Source organism: Dendrobates tinctorius, unplaced genomic scaffold (assembly GCF_039654945.1).
Source record: "Dendrobates tinctorius isolate UK_male_01 unplaced genomic scaffold, ASM3965494v1 ptg000202l, whole genome shotgun sequence".
Taxonomy (NCBI): domain Eukaryota; kingdom Metazoa; phylum Chordata; class Amphibia; order Anura; family Dendrobatidae; genus Dendrobates; species Dendrobates tinctorius.
In genome coordinates, this window is record NW_027361869.1 from 971,242 (window position 1) to 984,204 (window position 12,963).

The 12,963-nt window shown below is 43.4% G+C and overlaps 1 protein-coding gene across 7 annotated transcripts in view; it reads left to right on the plus strand.

The window, feature by feature from the left end:
• Positions 1–12,963, plus strand: part of GLIS2 (GLIS family zinc finger 2) — a 60,338-nt gene that overhangs the window by 4,476 nt on the left and 42,899 nt on the right. For 2 of the 7 annotated variants that reach the window (XM_073553534.1, XM_073553536.1), the window contains exons 2-3: positions 7,337–7,526; positions 8,820–8,878. The gene's annotated coding sequence lies outside the window, so the exon portion shown is untranslated. The remainder of the gene's footprint in view (positions 1–7,336; positions 7,527–8,819; positions 8,879–12,963) is intronic. The other 5 variants (XM_073553532.1, XM_073553535.1, XM_073553537.1 and 2 more) reach the window with 3 other exon arrangements.

Genomic DNA, 12,963 nt, shown 5'->3' on the forward strand with positions numbered 1-12,963 from the left:
CCGCCGTGGCCCTGTCCCACACTTCCTCCGTCTCTGTTGATGCCCGGGGTGTGCACATGGTGTGCAGATCCCCAGGCACTGTGCTTGGGGCACGCACTTCCTTCTTAAAGGGGCCGTGCTCATCGTCTTAAAGTGGCCCCAGCCAATAGCTGGGGGACACCTACTATTTAAGGCACCTCCTCCAGCATGAAGGTGCCTGATCAACTAGCACGCTTGCTAGTTATCAGGTTCCCAGTACCGCCAGTCAGTATTCTTGTCCAGTACCTGTATGTCCGTACCAGCTTGTTTATCTGTATTACAGTCCGCACCTGCCAGTGCTCAGCTGTATATCAGCCAGTCCAGTTCGCACCTGTCTGTGCTCATTTGTATATTAGCTGGTCCACTCCGCACCTGCTAGGGTTCATCTGTATATCAGTTGGTCCAGTCTGCACCTGCCAGTGCTCATCTGTATATCAGCCGGTTCAGTCTGCACCTGCCAGTGCTCATTTGTATACCAGCCGGGCCAACCTGCACTTGCCAGTGCCTGTCTGTCTACCTGTTCTACCCGTTACACCCTTCCTAGCCATTTCTGCCTCCTGTCCCTTTGGGGGTCAGCTGCCATCTACCCGAGGTCAGTTCTGGTGAAGCACCTGGTTCCCTCTCCCTTGTCCCTTCTTGGATCGTGTTATCGCCAGCCGCCATGAATACGAGGTCGGACTTGGTGAGGCACCTAGTCATGCCCCTCCAGGCTCTCCTCGGATAACAGCACAGAGGTTCCACCACCTAGACCGCTCCAGATTCTTTACTGACGTAGGATTCAAGGAGGTTATTTGAAGGGTTGAAAAAATTTTGTCAAATATCCCTATTAGAAAATTCTGATTTTTTTTTTGGGGGGGAGGGTTTCCGCCAATTATGACACCGAGTGGCAATACATTCAATACTCCTACTTTGGTAATAATTTAGGAAGCATTAAAGATTTCAGATAGTCTCTGAGCTCCTAATTTAAGTTCCTCCTTCGGCTCAGTGTTTGGGGGACAAGCCAAAACGGAGAACCCCCACCTTAGCTGTAATTATAATTTGCTCATTATTCGAAGTTGATCCTTTTTGGAGTTTTTCTTTTCTAATATCTTCGATCCCAAGGAGAAAGTGACCTCTGGAGACTCCTCGCCACCTAACACTATTATTCTGGTCTTCATAATCCGTTGGACACCTGCTGTGCTATTGACTGATGATAGAAGAAGTGATGTTTGTCCCCTCTGCTGTCACAGCTCTCAGCTCCAGGATCATTAGTCCTCTCAGAGCGCTAAATACCCAGCAATGAATCTTCCTAGCACCTTGAGGCTGTCACATGTCTGCCTCATTGGGAATCTCGTCACTTGGGAATCAGGATTCACGCAGGATGATGGCAGCACTGGAGATAGTTATTGGGAGTCATGTCTTATACGCAGCCTGGAATTTTATATATCTGTTTGGAAAATATTACCATGATTGTATATTGGTGGTAAAACCCCAATTCCAAAAAAAGTTTTATGTTGTGTAAAATATAGATAAAACAAGAATACAATCGTTTGGAAATCTAACTCTTATATCCATATTTTAATCACAGACGAGAAGTTGAACTTTGGACAATTTTTCATTTCATTTGTAAAAATTAACTCGATTGGAAATTGATGGCGGTGAAAATTAACTAGTTTGGAAATCAATGACAGCGACACATCTCAAAAAAGTTGGGCCCAGGCCCTATCTACCATTGTGTAGCATGTCCTCTTCTTTTTACAACAGTTGGCAAACGTCTGAGATGGGAGGTCAAGGGACCAATTCCTGGAGACTTGGCAGTGGATCGCTGTCCCGTTCTTGTTTGATGTAGGGTTTTTATTTTCATAATTCACCAAATGTTTTTTATTGGCGAAAGATCCAGACTGCAGTCAACTGATTCATCACCCAAACTCTTCTTCTGCGGAGCCATGATGCTACGATAGATCTAGTATGTGGTTTAGCCTCGTCTTCAGGTCTTTCCTGAAATAGATAGACGTTGTCTGCATGGCGCAGATGTTCTAAAACACCTATATAAAGCTCAGCATTGATAGTGCTTTTCACGTGTAAATTGCCCCTACCATAGGCACTAATGCCCCCCATACCATCAGAGGTGCAGAACTGTGCGCTGATAACAAGCTGGACTGTCCCTTTCCTTGATAACAAGCTGGACAGTCACACTCCTCGATAAAAATCTGAATAGTCCCACTATTCTTGAGTCCTCAGGACACAGCGTCTGTGGTTTCTATAAAGAATTTCACATTTTGATTCAACCCACCACAGAACAGTTTTCAATTTTGCCTCCATCCATTATAAATGAGCTTTGGCTCAGAAAGGCCTCATTGTTTCTAGACTGTGTTGATATTTGTAACAGGAATGGTGGAACCATTGTGTCGTGGACCAAGGAGAGCCTGAAGGGGCATAACTAGATGAACACCTGACTCTTCACCAGAGCCCCAGACTGTGGGGTAAGACTTGGCTCCAAATGGACACCAGATGCTACATCCGCACGGACCTCGGATGAACAGCAGCTGACCCCAAAGGGGTAGGAAGCTGGAACATTCCAGAAGGAAAGTTCATCTCGTACAGGCAGGAATGGCAGGTGCTGGCGGGGACGGCTGGTATACAGACAGACACTGGCAGGTGCAAACAGGTACGGTTGATATACAGGCAGGCACTGGCAGGTGCCGGCAGGTACAACTGGTGTACAGGTGGGCATGGCCGGTTCAGATAGGTAAGGCAGATGTATAGGCAGATGCAGGCAGGTACAGCTGGTATACAGGCATGCACTGGCAGGTGGAGGTAGGTACAGCTGGTATACAGGTGGGCACGAAAACTACAGGCAGGTACTGGAAGATAAACTACAACAGGGGACTTGAGAATTCGCAAGCATGCAACTAACACAGTGAACAGGTTGCTCAGGCACCTCCCATCAGTTGGAGGTGCCTTAAAAAGTGTTTCCCAGCTATTGTACACTTTAGGACGGCGTGTGCTGTCCTTTTAAGAAGGAGGTAGACTACGGGCAGCAGCAGGAAGAGGAATTGCATGATGCGGGCCACGGCGGTGAGAGTCTGTTTCCCTGCCGGGGAAGGAGGCAAGCGTGTAGGGATGACGGCGCTACAATATTTGGCACCGTCTTTGCATGATAGAGCTGTAACTTGCCTTTGCGAATTGCACGGTGACCTCTATTCATAGACAATGATATCTGGAAGTATTCCTGAGCATACGCTGTAATTTGTTCAACCAAATCATCCCTGTTTTTAATTTAGTGTCGCATGAGGGCCCGTAAATACCGAGCATCCAATATTGATCATTGGGCCTTGTTTTCTTGTGCACATGCAATTCTACAGAATCTCTGAATCTTTAGATTATATTCTTCTGTACTGTAGATGGTGGAGTATTCAAAGTCTAAAGTGTAATTTTATGTTGAGGAACATTTTTCTAGAAGACACAGTTAGAATCATAGAATCATAGAATCGTAGAGTTGGAAAGGACCTCCTGGGCCATCTGGTCCAACCCCCTGCTCAAAGCAGGATTCGCTAAATCATCCCAGTCAGATGTCTGTCCAGCCTCTGTTTGAAGACTTCCATTGAAGGAGAACTCACCACTTCTTGTGGCAGCTTGTTCCACTCATTGATCACTCTAACTGTCAAAAAGTTTTTTCTAATATCTAATCTGTGTCTCCTCCCATTCAGTTTCATCCCATTGCTTCTAGTCTTTCCTTGTGCAAATGAGAATAAAGTTGATCCTTCTACAATGTGACAGCCCTTTAGATATTTGTAGACAGCTATTAAGTCTCCTCTCAGTCTTCTCTTTTTCAAACTAAACATTCCCAAATCCTGCAACCTTTCCTCATAAGACAGGGTTTGCAGACCGGTCACCATTCTGGTCGCTCTTTTCTGAACTTGCTCCAGTTTGTTGATGTCTTTTTTAAAATGTGGTGCCCAAAACTGGACACAATATTCCAGATGAGGTCTGACCAAAGAGGAGTAGAGGGAAATAATGACTTCACGTGATCTAGACTGTATGCTTCTGTTAATACATCCTAGAATTGCATTCGCCTTTTTGGCTGCTGCATCACACTGTTGACTCATATTCAGTCTGTGATCTATTAGTATAGCCAAGTCTTTTTCACATGTGCTGTTGCTTAGCCCTATTCCTCCCATTCTATATATGCTTTTTTCATTTTTATTGCCCAGATGTAGTACTTTGCATTTTTCCCTGTTAAAAACCATTCTGTTAGTTGCTGCCCACTTGGGTGAACCCCTAACCATCTTTGCTTCTGAGAGACTCTGCCTCTCTCACTTGCTATTTTTATACACACTCATGTGATTTACTTGATAATTGACCCTCCATCTGTTTTTCATTAGCACCACTTACTTTTCCAACCTTTTTGCTAACCGCCGTCCTAACTTTTTTTGAGATGCTTTGCTGCCATCAATTTCTAAATGAGTTAATTTTTTTCAAAGAGAAGGAAAAATGTCCAATGTTCAACTTTTGATTTGTGTTCTGCTGTGAACAAAATATGGCTAATAAGAAATTTCCAGATCATTACAATCATGCTTTCTTTACATTTACATGGAGTTCTAACTTTTTTTGGAATTGGAGTTACAGTATATAATATAGTACTATCACCCCAATTTGTGCCAGATGTCAGACATATGATAGAACGGGGTCTGTTGAGGGTCCTCATGTTTTCTTTGCACCATTGGCCTGGACACTCCATGTGCTTGTTTTCCAGTGGCAGTAAGATAGGGCTCACACAACTATATTTTAATATTTTATCACCCATATTTTGGCAACAATTCCTGACTGGTGACCTGTAATGCAGCGGTGTTCACACAGTGCGGTAAAGAAGGAGTGACAGGTTAGTCCAACTTAAAAGTCTATTTTCAAATCTCACAAAGTAAAAGCAAATGTTATCCTCCGCATCGCAGCCAGGTCATCCAATACAGTCAGTACCAAACGACTGGACCACCGCATCACGTGTGGGTACATCAGTTGCCTTCGCTCGCCTGTGTTCAGTCGTCTCACAGACCTGTACTGTACAGATCTCCCTGCTCAGATGATTGCATGCAACACTCTGACTTACTAATGCTAAACTGAAAGTTTAAATGGGAATTGTGGACATCAGCCACTCCAAAAACCCAGAGTGGAAGGAGAGATCCAACCCACTACCAATCTTATAGGTCTTTCCAAAAATAAAAGCCCATGTCAGGTTTTCCTAGATCTGACCTGGTCAAATAACTTGACCAAGTCCAGACTTACTTTTATTTTGCATTTCAAGCAAAGCTGTAGCTGTGATTTCCGTGCTCTCCAGCGGGTTCAATATGCTTCTAAGCACATTCTAGGGGATACATAACGGCCAGTTTATGAATCCTTCAGAATTTCCAATATCCTAAGCTTGGAGAAGGGCTGAGGAGTAGTGAGTATGTTATATTTTTAACTGCAATTTTAGTTTGTACCACATTTATTAAGTGCAAATCAGGCCGCCTTGACGCCAAATTGAGCATACAGTCATATGTTAAAGTTTGGGCACCCCTATTAATGTTAACCTTTTTTCTTTATAACAATTTTGGTTTTTGCAACAGCTATTTCAGTTTCATATATCTAATAACTGATGGACTCAGTTATATTTCTGGATTCAAATGATGTTTATTGTTCTAACAGAAAATGTGCAATCTGCATTTAAACAAAATTTGACCGGTGCAAAAGTATGGGCACCCGTATCAGTTTCTTGATTTGAACACTCCTAACTACTTTTTACTGACTTCCTGAAGCACTAAATTGGTTTTGTAACCTCATTGAGCTTTGAACTTCATAGCCAGGTGTATCAAATCATGAGAAAAGGTATTTAAGGTGGCCACTTGCAAGTAGTTCTCCCATTTGATTCTCCCATGAAGAGTGGCATCATGGGCTCCTCAAAACAACTCTCAAATGATCTGAAAACAAAGATTATTCAACATAGCTTTTCAGGGGAAGGATACAAAAAGTTGTCTCAGAGATTTAACCTGTCAGTTTCCACTGTGAGGAGCATAGTAAGGAAATGGAAGAACACAGGTGCAGTTCTTGTTAAGCCCAGAAGTGGCAGGCCAAGAAAAATATCAGAAAGGCAGAGAAGAAGAATGGTGAGAATAGTCAAGGACAATCCACAGACCACCTCCAAAGACCTGGAGCGTCATCTTGCTGCAGATGGTGTCACTGTGCATCGGTCAACAATACAGTGCACTTTGCACAAGGAGAAGCTATATGGGAGAGTGATGCGAAAGAAGCCGTTTCTGCAAGCACGCCACAAACAGTCGCCTGAGGTATGCAAAAGCACATTTGGACAAGCCAGTTACATTTTGGAAGAAGGTCCTGTGGACTGATGAAACAAAGATTGAGTTGTTTGGTCATACAAAAAGGCGTTATGCATGGAGGCTAAAAATACAGCATTCCAAGAAAAACACTTGCTACCCACAGTAAAATTTGGTGGAGGTTCCATCATGCTTTGGGGCTGTGTGGCCAATGCCGGCACCGGGAATCTTGTTAAAGTTGAGGGTCGCATGGATTCAACTCAGTATCAGCAGATTCTTGACAATAATGTGCAAGAATTAGTGACGAAGTTGAAGTTACGCAGGGGATGGATATTTCAGCAAGACAATGATCCAAAACACCGCAATGTTCTGGAATGGCCATCCCAGTCCCCAGACCTGAATATCATTGAACATCTGTGGGATGATTTGAAGCGGGCTGCCCATGCTCAGCGACCATCAAACTTAACTGAACTGGAATTGTTTTGTAAACAGGAATGGTCACAAGTACCTTCATCCAGGAACCAGGAACTCATTAATAGCTACAGGAAGTGACTAGAGGCTGTTATTTTTGCAAAAGGAGGATCTACGAAATATTAATGTCACTTTTACGTTGAGGTGCCCATACTTTTGCACCGGTCAAATTTTGTTTAAATGCAGATTGCACATTTTCTGTTAGTACAATAAACTTCATTTGAATCCAGAAATATAACTGAGTCCATCAGTTATTAGATATATGAAACTGAAATAGCTGTTGCAAAAACCAAAATTGTTATAAAGAAAAAAGGTTAACATTAATAGGGGTGCCCAAACTTTAACATATGACTGTATCTGCCCAAATCAAATTTTGTGAGATTCGCCCAACTCTCCTGTTGGCAAATTGTTTGGTCAACCGACTGTCATCTCTGCTGAGAGCTCCCATGTACATAAAGGGGAGAGGATAAGAAGTCGCTGCTAGACCTCTCCTGAAGGAGCTTCTCTCCCCTGAAAATAAAAATGTAAACTGTCTATCCCTTGCCATTATCTCTTAGGATGCCCCCAATCACATCAGATGATCTGCAGGTCCTCACCTCCAACATCTTCTGGTTTGGCCAACTTTCATCTAACATGTCTGAAAGTAAAAAAATTACCGTAAGTTTGCTGTTCTTCCTCTTCAGTCATGAAGTTATTGAATCTTCCTCTACTCTGGCCTGGCCTTACGAACCAGCTTATCAGATTCAGGTAATCAGTTAATTACTATTATTGCATAATTTTGCCTAGTAAATGAAGGTGTTCATGTTGATGACGTGACTAGTGAGCATGAATGTCACTGCAGAGGTAGGGGGAAGGCATTGAGCTTTTCTTTAACTGTTTGCTCTCTTTTCGGGCATGTCCTTGCTCAGTACAAAGGTACAAAAGGAGCAGGTGTCCCATATTGTCACCACGGTTGTGGGGAACAATCAATGGATGCTGATAGCGATGCAGAACAGGTTTACATGGGTTGTAGACACAAGGGCCACAAGTCGGAGATTGAGGCATTGGAGCATGCGTCATGTCTGTCATCTCTATTGGATTTTCTCCCTACTTGCTTCCTGTGAAATCCACTCGAGGACGCCATCATGGAATCAGGTCCAAAAACTAAGGAAAAAAAACCCTCAATAAAAGCAAAGTCTTCTGCCCTCATTCCCCATAAGAAGATAAAATTGCTTTCAGTGTACAAAACAGGAACTATCCCACCTGCCATTCTCTGTAACTTGTCATTTAGCATTTTTTATTGGTCTGTTACTTTTCACCAGCATTCTGCAAGCATTATAGGGGCAGGAACTTTCTTTCTCTCTTTTTCCAGCGTGCACTGCATCTGCTATTGTCCTATGGCTTCCTGACTGACTCTGCTTCTCTGCTGATAGAGACGGATTATACTCGACAACAGGCAGTGAACAGCAGGGTTGACAGAAGGGAGACACCTAGTGGACACACCTTTGAGTGTTTTTTTTCGAAGTTAAGACAACATAATTTTTGTTTTTATTTAGTATTTTTTAAATTGTGAAATATAGATAAAGACATAGGAAAGCTAAACAATTCTTAACTAAAAGCATCTCATAAATACATAGCAGTACATACACAACCATATATATATTAATGACAATATTCACACACATAAGGCAACTCTTCTCAGAGTGGTAATGAAGCAATGGCTGTTTTAGCGTTGAACCATGGATCCTAACATTGTACAAATTTATCCACGGTCGTTCAAGCCAATAGACATGAATTACCAGGCACTCAAGATCATATATGTTAGGGTACCACGTCCCCTGTTTAGTACATACTTCACAGTACTCTCATCGGGGTCAAATATGCTGCAAAAAAGTATTAAACCATTCTGCACAATGAGGTAAAAATTGCTTTGAGTGCATATACCAGCCTAATATGTCCAGGAACTGTCTCTAGTGGCATTTTGCCAGCACTATAGGTTCAGGAGCTTCTTTTCCTTCATTTCCCAGCATTCATTAATCATGCTATTCTTCATTGCCTTAGCAGGCCTGAACTGAAAGATGTGCCATATTTCCAGACTGTCTTGGTGTCTCCACACAAAGGTAAGTTTCTTCAAGTGGTGGTCCTCCAACGCTGGTAAGATAACATCATATTTATGTAAGGTGATTGTCTATTTACCACATTATTAATGAGATCACATTGTCTGAACAGTGACCAATTAATCTTGGCATATAATAATAATGATAATCTTTATTTTTATATAGCGCTAACATATTCCGCAGCTCTTTACAGTTTGCACACATTTTCATCACTGTCCCCGATGGGGCTCACAATCTAAATTCCCTATCAGTATGTCTTTGGAATATCAGTAATTGTATTTACTTTATTTTCCCCCTGTTCTATATATAGTCTTTTATCTGGTCTCAAGTTTTATATTTGGCTGGGGCTAGATGGCAGCTTTGGGAGCGACACAGCTCATTGCCAAAGATTTCTGTGTGCTGCTATGTGCTATCTCAATGGGGTTGCATTGCGACACCTATGACACATGACTGCGACAGGCAACTCAAAAATAGCAAACTGATACTTACTTTTTACCACTTGCTTGTTGCGGTTGCACTACTTTAGGGGTTGCAGCGAGACCCCATTCATCTGCATTACGCTGCAACGTAGCAGGAGCAGAACATCGATGGACTCAGTCCATAGGCCGCATTGATCATCTGTGGCTCTGGATGGGAACCCTAGGAACCACCTTTACTGAAGGCATCCCCCGGCTCCTGTTTAGATTCGCCCAACCAGTGCAACCCCACATTGCGCCAGCCTGGCTAATCAAAAGAAAAGCCACAGAAGCCGATTAGGTAGGAGGCGGCTCTCAGGGCTTCCATCCAGCAAATTACTGAGGTCGCCAATGGACCTTGTCCTGCGAATTGATTTGCACTAACCCTACTTCTAGTCCATCCACAACAGTCTAATAGGCATACATGTAAGGTCAAGGGGCGGCACGGAGGCTCAGTGATTTGCACTTTTCCTTTGCCTCACTGGGGTCCTGGGGTTAAATCCCACCAAGGACAACATCTGCAAGGAGTTTGTGTGTTCTCCCCGTGTTTGTGTGGGTTTCCTCCGTGTTCTCCAGTTTCCTCCCACACTCTGAGCTTAAGACATACTGATAGGAAATTCAGATTGTGACTCCCAATGGGGACAGAGATGATGAAGTCTGTAAAGCGCTGCGGAAATTAATGGCGCTATATAAGTGAGTAACATAAATACATGAGGCTATGACGTTGGGAATCAGGAGACCTGTGACCAGTCCATGCATCCAGTACAAATGTGTAATACCTTGATATTCTGGATCAGGAGCATAACCATAATTCTTATATCTAATTTTTGTTTTGTACTTTTTACATCCTTGATTTTTTTGTTTTTTTTTTGCTTCCTGCTTGCTCTATAGTTGGCAATTTTACAAGATTGTATGAGATAAAAAAAAATTGCCTGTTTACTTCCAATAACATCGCCGTCACACCTGCACAGGTTATAAATATTAACTGGAAAAAGGTGCCGAGTCCAAAATACCAAATCACAAATAATTCTAGTATTAAATTACTTTTTTCTTGTATTTACATAATTGAGAATATTAGAACACGAGGAGACAGAACACAAGGGACCTGCGAGTGGCGAAGCCTTTTTTTATTTCCTCCACATTCACCGCAGAGTCCTCCCACGCACCTCGTGTGCGCTCCGACAATAACCCACTCCTAATTCCAGGCCGTCTCCCAGCCACACCCTGCTCCTGAACTCACCACACAGCACTGGCCGCCTCTTATTAATCTCACACATGCAAAGTGAAGTCTGCACATGGGTGTAATCTCAGGCTCAGCTTCCCATGTGTCTGCTGATCTTCTGCGGGCCCAGGAGTGGGAGGAATGAGCAGCTCCATAATATCCTGAATACTTTGTCGGTGAAAAGAGAATGTATATACATATGGCGTACTGGATAATGTCCGAAAAAGATGTAAAAAGTGTAAGGTCGAACAGCAAATTATATGGTGCTCTTCACTGGTGGACACAGAAAGAAGAGGGCCCCTGTGCAGGAACAGTATATAGGCCCTTTGCAGTCCAATAGCTCAATTCCAGCTGCTTTGTAGGTGGAATAGGCCCGCTTACCTTCTGGGCCCCTGTGCGGCTGCACAGGTTGCACCAATGATATATCCGCCCCTAGAGCAATTGCTTTCTAAGGCTATGTGCACACGTAGATTTTGGTCCTGCGGATTTTTCCGCGAGGATTTGTAAAAATCCACAGGTAAAATCTCAGGTCAAAAGACCTGCGGTTTACCTGTGGATTAGCCTGCGGTTTAGTCCTGCGGTTTCACACCTCTACAATGGAGAAGGTCTGAAACCTCAGCGGAATCCGCACAAAGAATTGACATGCTGCGGATTGTAACCCGCAGCAATTCTGTGCTGAAAAATCCGCAGCATGTGCACAGCGTTTTTTGGTTTTACCATTGCAAACAATGGTACTGTACAACGCAGCTAAATCTGCTGCTGACCTGCAGAGCCTGAAGCGCTGCGGATCCACAGCAGAATCCGCACATAGCCTAAGGAACTGATAGTTGCAAATCCATGGAAGCTCTAGTTGCAACACAACACTTCTCCAACCCCTTGTCATAGCAGAAAAGTGCAATTGTCTATGTGCTCGATCTTTGGAGCATTGGTGGACACAGACCGAAAAAGGGCCCATGTGCAAGAACAATATATGGGCCCTTTGCAGCCCAGTAGCTCATTATAATACACAACTCCATTGCGACTGCACAGGTTGCACCAATAATATGTCTGCCCTGAATTTGGAGAGTTTACGCTCCGTTTTTTTTGCTCTAACAGCTCCTCAATCAACTCTGTAGCCATTGACTGCAAGACTAAAGTTTATCCAAAAATTGCACAAAAATGAATTTACTTCCCCCAGTTTTTTCATACAATTGCTCTTTTACACGTCTCAATCCGAGAAAAGGTACTAAACACTGTGCCAATGTAATCACATAATACATCATACAAATCCATATGACTATGTAATCACATACTGTACTTTTCTATCCTCGTCAGTCCCATAGACTTTGGATGTAGCTGTAGCTCCAGTACTTGATATCTGCTTCATTTAAAGGGTTTGTCCCATCTTCATTCTTCAAGAGGGGTCAATCTATAGCTTCTTGCTTGGAGTGCCCTCCTGATGATTGACAGTTCAACCAGCCACGTGGTTGAGCCCGAACTGTGAGCTCTCCAGTGCTGCTAAGTTAGACAGGAGTGCAGGGGCACTGGACGGATCCAGCAATCCAGCCCGCTTCAGATCAGCGCCTGCAAGCTCCATAGCAAAGAGATTGTAAACTCTGTGCTCCTTGCCCAGAGCACCAGCCACCACTGATAGACTGCAGAGGTGGCCGGTAATCTAGGCAATGAGCAGTAAACTGTAGAAGTAAAATCCCCTGCAAAGTCCAGGAATAAAATTAGTGAGTTAATAGATTTTTGTTTGCGTTGTGGAAGCTATGACTTTATGCAGGGAAAATCTAGCGCATGTATAGCAATACAGGATCGGACTAAGGGTCTTTGGGTCCTCCAGAAGAAATACAGGACCCATCCTCTATTTATACAGAATATTTGCATGGACAACCTTTGCTGTTTTCATTACATGGGACACATCATCAGTAAGGTCTCATAGGTTACTTGTGAATGACCCATAATAAATACACCCTAGTCACCCCCAAATCGGGATCCCTTCCGTTTGACCTTCAGGACCTGTTGTATTCAGAGCCCCCTATGAGCCTAGACTGTTCCCACCAAAGAACATATCTGCCCTATAAATCTCGGGCTACATGGAAATGTGTTTCACAGGACAGCAAGTCTAGGACAAGTTGAGCGACCAAAAACATTTGCGCAATTTTGCTGTCGCGCAAGTATTTTGGAGCCATGAATTTGCTGCGGTTGGGGCAACACGACAACACTGGCTGCAAAACACAAGTCATGCAGACAAAGTGACTCAATGCCACCGTCACATTGCAGCATCAAGGGGTCTCAATGCCACAAATTGTGCCATGGCCAAAATCGCCAAACGTGAAGAAAAATAAATCGCATGCGACTTGCATTGGGGTTTGACAAGCGAGTCACGTGTGACTTGCGACCAATGAAAGTAAAACACATTTGGAAAC